Source organism: Cherax quadricarinatus, unplaced genomic scaffold (assembly GCF_038502225.1).
Source record: "Cherax quadricarinatus isolate ZL_2023a unplaced genomic scaffold, ASM3850222v1 Contig478, whole genome shotgun sequence".
Lineage (NCBI taxonomy): Eukaryota > Metazoa > Arthropoda > Malacostraca > Decapoda > Parastacidae > Cherax > Cherax quadricarinatus.
This window is the reverse complement of record NW_027195504.1, coordinates 70,542-83,987: the sequence shown is the minus strand read 5'-3', so window position 1 is coordinate 83,987 and position 13,446 is coordinate 70,542. Positions and strand designations below refer to the sequence as shown.

The window sequence follows — 13,446 nt, the reverse complement described above, 5'->3', positions numbered from 1 at the left end:
ATATGGACATAATAAAATTCTAAATTTGTGTAATAAACCTGAGTATTATTATTATTATTATTATTATTATTATTATTATTATTATTGGGAAGCACAAAAACCACACTGGTCATACAAAACATGGAGAATGAAAGGCAATTCTCTTGTATTCACTGTAACTCCTAAATTTATAGTTAGATACAGCTAAGAGATTGTATGTACATGTATAAAATTATAGAAATTGTCATTCAATTTGTAATCTTAAGTTAGTCTTAAGTTTGCCCAAAATGCTCTGCATATTAAGAGGATTCCTGCATGCACACCTAAATGTCATTTACCTTTGTACAAACATTGTATCATGCTGAAATAAAGTATTATTATTAATTATTATTATGTATTAAGTTTGATCATGAACATGGTACAATATAGATATTTTTATTCAGCTCCCACTTCAGCTTTATTTTTATGAGCATATTTGTCTGAAATTACTGTGGCTGTGCAGGAACTACACTCATCTACTGTGAAAATTGTTATCAACCTTTCAGTGAAAACAAATAATAATAATAATACGTAATAATCATGACATAACCCAGAGGCAATGGATTGTTGGTCACTAGTCACAGCCTCATTATCAACAGCCACCACCAGTGCACACCCAGATGGTAGCCACCCACTGCTTCCAGGATGCAGCAGTGAAGGAATGTATTATATGGTGAAAACCCGGTTATCAGTCGTTCCGGCTATTGGCCAACTCAGTTATAGGCCAGTTTTCCAGCTTCCGGTTATCGGCCGTTATTTCACTTATTGGCCGTATGGGAAGCATCAACCTGCCAGCCCAGCCGCTTGCCCGTCAGTTTGGCTGTGTCTCTGGGCGAGAGAGGAAACTTCTGCTCATTCCCTATACAGCCATTGTTTTTGGTGGTTTTTGATTAAGTGCAACACGATGGAACTTAAGAAAGAAGTTATTGAAAAATATGAGTGGTGTGCGGGTGCTGGAACTTGCCAGGATGTATGGGAAAAACAAATCAACAATCACTTCCATCCTGCCATTGCTTCAACACACCAGTCACTGCTTCACCATACCAGCCACTGCCTCGCCTCACCAGCCACTGCCTTGCCTCACCAGCCACTGCCTCGCCTCACTAGCCACTCCCTCGCCACACAAGCCACTGCCTCACCTCACCAGCCACTGTCTCACCTCACCAGCCACTGTCTCACCTAACCAGCCACTGTCTCACCTCACCAGCCATTGCCTTGCCTCACCAGCCACTGCCTTGCCTCACAAGCCACTGCCTCACCACAAAAGCCAGTGCCTCACCTAACCAGCCACTGCCTCACTGCACCAGTCACTGCCTCACCTCACCAGTAAATGCCTCAACTTACCAGCTACTGCCTTGCCTCACCACACCAGCCACTGCCTCACCACACCAGTCACTACCTCACATCCAGGTACACCACATCAGTCACTGCCTCACCACACCAGCCACTGCCTCAAGTCACCAATCACTACATCACCTCAAGCTGAAACAAGCCATATCTGCAACATGTTCAGTGACAAAACTTTGTCCCACTTCAGGGAAATCTTAAAGAGAAGCCAGAAACAGACCTCTCTGGACAGTTATTTTGTGTGACAGGTGTGCAGTGACTCTCAAGCTGGTCCTAGTGGCATTAAGAGACAAAGAAGAGAAGTAACCCCAGAGAGGGACTTGTTACCTAAAGTCATTATGGAGGGGAATTCCCCTTCAAACAATAAATTCTCTCTCTCTCCTCCTCCCTATCTTCCAGAAGCCAACAAGAGTCTTCAATAAAGGTATGTAATACTGATTTAATTGTTAAAAAAATTATTTTTTGTTAATATTTTTGGGAGTATGGAATGGATTAATTGTATTTACATTAATTGTTATGGGAAATATTATTTCGCTTCTAGGCCGAGCTTCTGGAATGGATTACAGCCAATAACTGGGGGTCCACTGTACTGCCTATGTCTCTCTCTTTCCATGCTTATGACATTTTGACCCAAAAAAAAATACATAATGACCCTGCTTATACAGCAGGTTAGGTTCCGGGCTAATGCTGTCGAGCCAAAATTGCTGTGAAGTGAATCATGGATTTTTTCCACTTTTGGATGAATATAAAAGCCTGATAACGTGTTTACACTATCATGTATTAAGTGAGCAGTAAAGCTAAGCCTAAAAGATGCAAATACAGCCTCTCCTCGCTTAACGACGGAGTTCCATTCCTAAGACCACGTCAGTAAACGAATTCGTTGCTAAGTGAGGAGCATACTACATATAATGGTAGTATGTATCAACTGTCTTTGATATTATTTTAATGTCGCTTTTGCACCATTTATAACACTTCTGATATACAGGTCTGCCATCACAAATCCGGCAATCAGTTATTTGGTTCCTTCAGTTACTCGGCACTAATTTTGGCTAGCATAATTTCAAATTTCCAGGGTTGCCACACCAACCTGCTGGTACTGTTTGGTGGCGCTACTTGCTGCATAAGTCATTCCAATTTCTTTTTCTCCATTTATTGTTATAACCTGCTTACTTTTAGCCCTAGCCATAGTTCCAATGAATAAAAGAAATGCTTCTCATTATGTAAAGCACCCACACAGTACCTACACAGTACCTACACAGTGGCTTTGAAGCCACTGTCAGTTGTCATGAACTCAGTCTCATGAAGCAGGAGAATATGCTTTATTGTTATGCTAATACGAAAAGTACCTTGAAATTGCGCTCACAGTAGCGAAAATGTTCTATTCTTTAGCGAAGCTCAAGAGTAAACAAATGACGTCACCGTCCAATACCTGTCCACCTGCCAGTCCAAATTCCAGTACGGAGTCAAGAATGGATTGATATTATTTATACAATTATTACAATAATGCAGTAGTCTGCATAACAGTAAATCTTTTATTTTTTTTTTTTTGTGAATAAAAATTCCAAATGGTAAGCTAGAGTAATATAAAAGGGGCCTGTAGCCATGACTAATGAACAGAGAAAATGTTATTTTAGTGCCAGGAATGTCTGCATTGTTTATTCTGGATCCTATTTTGAAATTGGCATCTGTTGAAATTTGTGTGAAATTGGCCAAATTGCAAATTTCTGACCACTTTATTGGGCAGTTGAAATAAGTGAATGGGCAGTTTCTTGTACTCAGTTGACAGACTAGAAGTAAATAAGTGTTCAGGTATACACAAATACAGTTACATAGATTATCATACATAGCAGTGTATGTATAGAGAACCTGGGATAACCCAGAAAAGTCAGACAAAGTGACTTATTTCCAGTACCTGGCTTGGGCTTGCCATATATGATTTTTGGTAAATATTTTTTTTCTCGGTTGTTTGTTGGGTTATCTCTTGCTCTCATGACGAAAGGTACCTTGAAATTGAACTCAAAGTAGCGGAAATGTTCGATTTTTGCCGATGTTCAATGAACTGTGCAAGTCAAGTTGGTTAATTTTATTAAGTGTATTCTAACTTAACCACTCTGTAATTTGGCAAACTCAGTAATCCGGCACACTACAGGTCCCAATGATGCCGGATTTGTGATGGAGGACCTGTACTATTTTTAAATATTTATATAGTAGTGTACTAAACAGAATAGAAGAAATGAGCTTTTATATACATTATTTAGGTATGCATACTGGTCAGAGAGCCCGTCATAAGTCCGAGTCATCGGTAAACAGGTACGTCGGTAAGTGAGGAGAGAGCCCGTCATAAGTCCGAGTCATCGGTAAACAGGTACGTCGGTAAGTGAGGAGAGAGCCCGTCATAAGTCCGAGTCATCGGTAAACACGTACGTCGGTAAGTGAGGAGAGGCTGTACAGTACACACATTGCTTACCATAAAATATTTTCATCCTTAGGTTATTGTAAGAGGCCTGAATAAATGAAGAATGGTTATAATTAAAAACTGTTGTATTAGCAAAACACTGTAAAGCGGACCCTGCCCATACATAATCCATAACCCAATATCATAATTTAAAAAATTCTGAAATTATTACCATATTAGAAATATGCACTATTTATTTATTTTTATTTATTTATTTTATGTCCTTGCAATTGAGGTTTTATATTTACAATAGTGGGTTGCAATGCAGAGAGAGCCTCTATTATGCCTAGGCATTATGCACCAACTTAACATTATTGGCTTACAGGCTACTTAACACTAAGGACTTTATCATAGTTGTACAGTAAGATAGTAATTATTTCATAGTTGAACAGTAGATTATTAATTATAACTGAATTAAATTTGTGTAAGAAAAAGGATACATTCTTAGTCTAAAATGCTTTTTGTGGAAAACAATGGTTCAATTATATTCCTGTCAACAATGGATAAAAGGTTCAAAGTGATTGTTGAAGTTATGATGTGGCAGTACATAGGTGAGTAAGTGTGTACTAGTATTTAGCATTTAGTCTAAGGTGATTAAGTGGCTTTTGAGAGGAGTCTTAAATGTATTATTTTATTCAGGTGGAGGGAGCTCTAAACCTACAAGTGTTATCGAGTGCCTAGAAAATGGAAGCTACGATTTTGTTTGGATTTTTAACCCGGAGGGTTAGCCACCCAGGATAACCCAAAAATAAGTTGTCCGAGTAATTGACAACTGTCTGTGTCGTGCTTATTTCAAACCCCAGCCCTATCTAACATATACTACCACCCCCCAGGATGCCACCCACCACTCAGGTACCTGCTTACTGCTAGGTGAACACGGACAGCAGGTGTAAGGTGACTAAAGCCCAGGTACCTACTTACTGCTAGGTGAACATGGACAGCAGGTGTAAGGTGACTAACATCCAGGTACCTACTTACTGCTAGGTGAACATGGACAGCAGGTGTAAGGTGACTAAAGCCCAGGTACCTACTTACTGCTAGGTGAACATGGACAGCAGGTGTAAGGTGACTAACATCCAGGTACCTGCTTACTGCTAGGTGAACATGGACAGCAGGTGTAAGGTGACTAAAGCCCAGGTACCTACTTACTGCTAGGTGAACATGGACAGCAGGTGTAAGGTGACTAACATCCAGGTACCTACTTACTGCTAGGTGAACATGGACAGTAGGTGTAAGGTGACTAAAACCCAGGTACCTACTTACTGCTAGGTGAACATGGACAGCAGGTGTAAGATGACTAACATCCAGGTACCTACTTACTGCTAGGTGAACATGGACAGCAGGTGTAAGGTGACTAACATCCAGGTACCTATTTACTGCTAGGTGAACATGGACAGCAGGTGCAAGGTAACTAACATCCAGCTACCTATTTACTGCTAGGTGAACATGGACAGCAAGTGTAAGGTGACTAACATCCAGGTACCTACTTACTGCTAGGTGAACATGGACAGCAGGTGTAAGGTGACTAACATCCAGGTACCTACTTACTGCTAGGTGAACATGGACAGCAGGTGTAAGGTGACTAACATCCAGGTACCTGCTTACTGCTAGGTGAACAAGGACAGCAGGTGTAAGGTGACTAACATCCAGATACCTACTTACTGCTAGGTGAATATGGACAGCAGCTGTAAGGTGACTAACATCCAGGTACCTACTTACTGCTAGGTGAACATGGACAGCAAGTGTAAGGTGACTAACATCCAGGTACCTACTTAGTGCTAGGAGAATATGGACAGTAGGTGTAAGGTGACTAACATCCAGGTACCTACTTACTGCTAGGTGAACATGGACAGCAGGTGTAAGGTGACTAACATCCAGGTACCTACTTACTGCTAGGTGAACATGGACAGCAGGTGTAAGGTGACTAACATCCAGGTACCTACTTACTGCTAGGTGAACATGGACAGCAGGTGTAAGGTGACTAACATCAAGGTACCTACTTACTGCTAGGTGCACATGCAGCAGGTGTAAGGTGACTAACATCCACATGGTGACAGCAGGTGTACTAGGTGACTAACATCCTGGTACCTACTTACTGCTAGGTGAACATGGACACCAGGTGTAAGGTGACTAAGGTGACTAAAACCCAGGTACCTACTTACTGCTAGGTGAACATGGACAGCAGGTGTAAGATAACTAACATCCAGGTACCTATTTACTGCTAGGTGAACATGGACAGCAGGTGCAAGGTGACAGGTGTAACTGCTAGGTGAACATGGACAGCAGGTGTAAGATAACTAACATCCAGGTACCTATGTACTGCTAGGTGAACATGGACAGCAGGTGTAAGGTGACTAACATCCAGGTACCTACTTACTGCTAGGTGAACATGGACAGCAGGTGTAAGGTGACTAACATCCAGGTACCTACTTACTGCTAGGTGAACATGGACAGCAAGTGTAAGGTGACTAACATCCAGGTACCTACTTACTGCTAGGTGAACATGGACAGCAGGTGTAAGGTGACTAACATCCAGGTACCTACTTACTGCTAGGTGAACATGGACAGCAGGTGTAAGGTGACTAACATCCAGGTACCTGCTTACTGCTAGGTGAACATGGACAGCAGGTGTAAGGTGACTAACATCCAGGTACCTACTTACTGCTAGGTGAACATGAACAGCAGGTGTAAGGTGACTAACATCCAGGTACCTACTTACTGCTAGGTGAACATGGACAGCAAGTGTAAGGTGACTAACATCCAGGTACCTACTTACTGCTAGGTGAACATGGACAGCAGGTGTAATGTGACTAACATCCAGGTACCTACTTACTGCTGGGTGAACATGGACAGCAGGTGTAAGGTGACTAACATCCAGGTATCTGCTTACCGCTAGGTGAACATGGACAGCAGGTGTAAGGTGACTAACATCCAGGTACCTACTTACTGCTAGGTGAATATGGACAGCAGCTGTAAGGTGACTAACATCCAGGTACCTACTTACTGCTAGGTGAACATGGACAGCAAGTGTAAGGTGACTAACATCCAGGTACCTACTTACTGCTAGGAGAATATGGACAGTAGGTGTAAGGTGACTAACATCCAGGTACCTACTTACTGCTAGGTGAACATGGACAGCAGGTGTAAGGTGACTAACATCCAGGTACCTACTTACTGCTAGGTGAACATGGACAGCAGGTGTAAGGTGACTAACATCCAGGTACCTACTTACTGCTAGGTGAACATGGACAGCAGGTGTAAGGTGACTAACATCAAGGTACCTACTTACTGCTAGGTGAACATGGACAGCAGGTGTAAGGTGACTAACATCCAGGTACCTACTTACTGCTAGGTGAACATGGACAGCAGGTGTAAGGTGACTAAAACCCAGGTACCTACTTACTGCTAGGCGAACATGGAAAGCAGGTGTAAGGTGACTAACATCCAGGTACCTACTTACTGCTAGGTGAACATGGACAGCAGGTGTAAGGTGACTAAAACCCAGGTACCTACTTACTGCTAGGTGAACATGGACAGCAGGTGTAAGGTGACTAACATCCAGGTACCTACTTACTGCTACGTGAACATGAACAGCAGGTGTAAGGTGACTAACATCCAGGTACCTACTTACTGCTAGGTGAACATGGACAGCAGGTGTAAGATAACTAACATCCAGGTACCTATTTACTGCTAGGTGAACATGGACAGCAGGTGCAAGGTGACTAACATCCAGGTACCTACTTACTGCTAGGTGAACATGGACAGCAGGTGTAAGATAACTAACATCCAGGTACCTATGTACTGCTAGGTGAACATGGACAGCAGGTGTAAGGTGACTAACATCCAGGTACCTACTTACAGCTAGGTGAACATGGACAGCAGGTGTAAGGTGACTAACATCCAGGTACCTACTTACTGCTAGGTGAACATGGACAGCAAGTGTAAGGTGACTAACATCCAGGTACCTACTTACTGCAAGGTGAACATGGACAGCAGGTGTAAGGTGACTAACATCCAGGTACCTACTTACTGCTAGGTGAACATGGACAGCAGGTGTAAGGTGACTAACATCCAGGTACCTGCTTACTGCTAGGTGAACATGGACAGCAGGTGTAAGGTGACTAACATCCAGGTACCTACTTACTGCTAGGTGAACATGGACAGCAGGTGTAAGGTGACTAACATCCAGGTACCTACTTACTGCTAGGTGAACATGGACAGCAAGTGTAAGGTGACTAACATCCAGGTACCTACTTACTGCTAGGTGAACATGGACAGCAGGTGTAAGGTGACTAACATCCAGGTACCTACTTACTGCTAGGTGAACATGGACAGCAGGTGTAAGACTAACATCCAGGTACCTACTTACTGCTAGGTGAAGGTGTAAGGTGACTAACATCCTGGTACCTACTTACTGGTAGGTGAACATGGACTCCAGGTGTAAGGTGACTAAGATCCTGGTATCTACTTACTGGTAGGTGAACATGGACTCCAGGTGTAAGGTGACTAACACTCTGGTACCTACTTACTGCTAGGTGAACATGGACAGCAGGTGTAAGGTGACTAAAACCAAGGTACCTACTTACTGCTAGGTGAACATGGACAGCAGGTGTAAGGTGACTAAAACCCAGGTACCTACTTACTGCTAGGTGAACATGGACAGCAGGTGTAAGGTGACTAAAACCCAGGTACCTACTTACTGCTAGGTGAACATGGACAGCAGGTGTAAGGTGACTAACATCCAGGTACCTACTTACTGCTAGGTGAACATGGACAGCAGGTGTAAGGTGACTAACATCCAGGTACCTACTTACTGCTAGGTGAACATGGACAGCAGGTGTAAGGTAACTAACAACCAAGTACCTATTTACTGCTAGGTGAACATGGACAGCAGGTGCAAGGTGACTAACCGCTAGGTACCTACTTACTGCTAGGTAAACATGGACAGCAGTTGCAAGGTGACTAACAGCTAGGTACCTACTAACTGCTAGATGAACAGGGACAGCAGGTGGAAGGTGACTAACAGCTAGGTACCTACTTACTGCTAGGTGAATATGGACAGCAGTTGCAAGGTGACTAACAGCTAGGTGCCTACTTACTGCTAGGTAAACAGGGACAGCAGGTGCAAGGTGACTTATATCCAGGTACCTACTTACTGCTAGGTGAACATGGACAGCAAGTGTAAGGTGACTAACATCCAGGTACCTACTTACTGCTAGGTGAACATGGACAGCAGGTGTAAGGTGACTAACATCCAGGTACCTACTTACTGCTAGGTGAACATGAACAGCAGGTGTAAGGTGACTAACATCCAGGTACCTGCTTACTGCTAGGTGAACATGGACAGCAGGTGTAAGGTGACTAACATCCAGGTACCTACTTACTGCTAGGTGAACATGGACAGCAGGTGTAAGGTGACTAACATCCAGGTACCTACTTACTGCTAGGTGAACATGGACAGCAAGTGTAAGGTGACTAACATCCAGGTACCTACTTACTGCTAGGTGAACATGGACAGCAGGTGTAAGGTGACTAACATCCAGGTACCTACTTACTGCTGGGTGAACATGGACAGCAGGTGTAAGGTGACTAACATCCAGGTATCTGCTTACCGCTAGGTGAACATGGACAGCAGGTGTAAGGTGACTAACATCCAGGTACCTACTTACTGCTAGGTGAATATGGACAGCAGCTGTAAGGTGACTAACATCCAGGTACCTACTTACTGCTAGGTGAACATGGACAGCAAGTGTAAGGTGACTAACATCCAGGTACCTACTTACTGCTAGGAGAATATGGACAGTAGGTGTAAGGTGACTAACATCCAGGTACCTACTTACTGCTAGGTGAACATGGACAGCAGGTGTAAGGTGACTAACATCCAGGTACCTACTTACTGCTAGGTGAACATGGACAGCAGGTGTAAGGTGACTAACATCCAGGTACCTACTTACTGCTAGGTGAACATGGACAGCAGGTGTAAGGTGACTAACATCAAGGTACCTACTTACTGCTAGGTGAACATGGACAGCAGGTGTAAGGTGACTAACATCCAGGTACCTACTTACTGCTAGGTGAACATGGACAGCAGGTGTAAGGTGACTAAAACTCAGGTACCTACTTACTGCTAGGCGAACATGGAAAGCAGGTGTAAGGTGACTAACATCCAGGTACCTACTTACTGCTACGTGAACATGGACAGCAGGTGTAAGGTGACTAAAACCCAGGTACCTACTTACTGCTAGGTGAACATGGACAGCAGGTGTAAGGTGACTAACATCCAGGTACCTACTTACTGCTACGTGAACATGAACTGCAGGTGTAAGGTGACTAACATCCAGGTACCTACTTACTGCTAGGTGAACATGGACAGCAGGTGTAAGATAACTAACATCCAGGTACCTATTTACTGCTAGGTGAACATGGACAGCAGGTGCAAGGTGACTAACATCCAGGTACCTACTTACTGCTAGGTGAACATGGACAGCAGGTGTAAGATAACTAACATCCAGGTACCTATGTACTGCTAGGTGAACATGGACAGCAGGTGTAAGGTGACTAATATCCAGGTACCTACTTACAGCTAGGTGAACATGGACAGCAGGTGTAAGGTGACTAACATCCACGTACCTACTTACTGCTAGGTGAACATGGACAGCAAGTGTAAGGTGACTAACATCCAGGTACCTACTTACTGCAAGGTGAACATGGACAGCAGGTGTAAGGAGACTAACATCCAGGTACCTACTTACTGCTAAGTGAACATGGACAGCAGGTGTAAGGTGACTAACATCCAGGTACCTGCTTACTGCTAGGTGAACATGGACAGCAGGTGTAAGGTGACTAACATCCAGGTACCTACTTACTGCTAGGTGAACATGGACAGCAGGTGTAAGGTGACTAACATCCAGGTACCTACTTACTGCTAGGTGAACATGGACAGCAAGTGTAAGGTGACTAACATCCAGGTACCTACTTACTGCTAGGTGAACATGGACAGCAGGTGTAAGGTGACTAACATCCAGGTACCTACTTACTGCTGGGTGAACATGGACAGCAGGTGTAAGGTGACTAACATCCAGGTATCTGCTTACCGCTAGGTGAACATGGACAGCAGGTGTAAGGTGACTAACATCCAGGTACCTACTTACAGCTAGGTGATCATGGACAGCAGCTGTAGGGTGACTAACATCCAGGTACCTACTTACTGCTAGGTGAACATGGACAGCAGGTGTAAGGTGACTAACATCCAGGTACCTACTTACTGCTAGGTGAACATGGACAGCAGGTGTAGGGTGACTAACATCAAGGTACCTACTTACTGCTAGGTGAACATGGACAGCAGGTGTAAGGTGACTAACATCCAGGTACCTACTTACTGCTAGGTGAACATGGACAGCAGGTGTAAGGTGACTAAAACCCAGGTACCTACTTACTGATAGGTGAACATGGACAGCAGGTGTAAGATAACTAACATCCAGGTACCTATGTACTGCTAGGTGAACATGGACAGCAGGTGTAAGGTGACTAACATCCAGGTACCTACTTACTGCTAGGTGAACATGGACAGCAGGTGTAAGGTGACTAACATCCAGGTACCTACTTACTGCTAGGTGAACATGGACAGCAAGTGTAAGGTGACTAACATCCAGGTGCCTACTTACTGCTAGGTGAACATGGACAGCAGCTGTAAGGTGACTAACATCCAGGTACCTACTTACTGCTAGGTGAACATGGACAGCAGCTGTAAGGTGACTAACATCCAGGTACCTACTTACTGCTAGGTGAACATGGACAGCAGGCGTAAGGTGACTAACATCCAGGTACCTACTTACTGCTAGGTGAACATGGACAGCAGGTGTAAGGTGACTAACATCCAGGTACCTACTTACTGCTAGGTGAACATGGACAGCAGGTGTAAGGTGACTAACATCCAGGTACCTACTTACTGCTAGGTGAACATGGACAGCAGGTGTAAGGTGACTAACATCCAGGTACCTACTTACTGCTAGGTGAACATGGACAGCAGGTGTAAGGTGAATAACATCCAGGTACCTACTTACTGCTAGGTGAATATGGACAGCAGGTGTAAGGTGATTAACATCCAGGTACCTACTTACTGCTAGGTGAACATGGATGGCAGGTGTAAGGTGATTAACATCCAGGTACCTACTTACTGCTATGTGAACATGGACAGCAGGTGTAAGGTGAGTAACACTCAGGTACCTACATACTGCTAGGTGAACATGGACAGCAGGTGTAAGGTGACTAACACCCAGGTACCTACTTACTGCTAGGTGAACATGGACAGCAGGTGTAAGGTGACTAACACCCAGGTACCTACTTACTGCTAGGTGAACATGGACAGCAGGTGTAAGGTGACTAACATCCAGGTACCTACTTACTGCTAGGTGAACATGGACAGCAGGTGTAAGTTGACTAACATCCAGGTACCTACTTACTGCTAGGTGAACATGGACAGCAAGTGTAGAGTGACTAACATCCAGGTACCTACTTACTGCTAGGTGAACATGGACAGCAGGTGTAAGGTGACTAACATCCAGGTACCTACTTACTGCTAGGTGAACGTGGACAGCAGGTGTAAGGTGAGTAACACTCAGGTACCTACATACTGCTAGGTGAACATGGACAGCAGGTGTAAGGTGACTAACACACAGGTACCTACTTACTGCTAGGTGAACATGGACAGCAGGTGTAAGGTGACTAACACCCAGGTACCTACTTACTGCTAGGTGAACATGGACAGCAGGTGTAAGGTGACTAACACCCAGGTACCTACTTACTGCTAGGTGAACATGGACAGCAGGTGTAAGGTGACTAACACCCAGGTACCTACTTACTGTTAGGTGAACATGGACAGCAGGTGTAAGGTGACTAACATGCAGGTACCTACTTACTGTTAGGTGAAGGGACAAAACACACACGAGGTTTGATATTTTGGAGAGACTTAAGCCAAGGAAGTGTAGCTCCAGTTCCTTGGCTCAAGAGGCAAGGAACTGGAGCAACCCGCATTAATTCACAATCCCTTAATCACTATATTAGCCACTAAGAAGCGCTAAACCCATAAGGGCCAAAAACACAAAAGAAAATATAGACATGCGTATTTCCTTACCATTAGCATCAATCTGTCACATAACTACGTTAATTTTTCATTTATCAAAACTAATATACTGTACTAGGATACTTACTCCACAAATTGAGTTTATTCACAATGAAAAATAACCTAAAAGTAGAGAGACAATGTCACCTAAGTTAGGTTGTTATTGTTATTGTTGGGTTGTAGGGCACTGTCGGCCCCGAGGTCCTCCTCTCTTATATTATTGTTGGGTTGTAGGGCACTGACGGCCCTGAGGTCCTCCTATCTTATATTATTGTTGGGTTGTAGGGCACTGACGGCCCTGAGGTCCTCCTCTCTTATATTATTGTTGGGTTGTAGGGCACTGACAGCACTGAGGTCCTCTTCTCTTATATTATTGTTGGGTTGTAGGGCACTGACGGCCCTGAGGTCCTCCTCTCTTATATTATTGTTGGGATCTAGGGCAGTGACAGCCCTGAGGTCTTCCTCTCTTATATTATTGTTAGGATGTAGGGCACTGACGGCCCCG

General features: G+C 44.0%; 1 protein-coding gene across 1 annotated transcript in view; it reads right to left on the bottom strand.

The window, feature by feature from the left end:
* The window catches only part of LOC128700845 (GPN-loop GTPase 3-like), a 51,571-nt gene extending 38,459 nt beyond the window's left edge, over positions 1 to 13,112 (bottom strand). Inside the window, exon 1 of the mRNA XM_070080463.1 lies at positions 13,030 to 13,112. The gene's annotated coding sequence lies outside the window, so the exon portion shown is untranslated. The remainder of the gene's footprint in view (positions 1 to 13,029) is intronic.
* Positions 13,113 to 13,446: the final 334 nt, after the last annotated feature.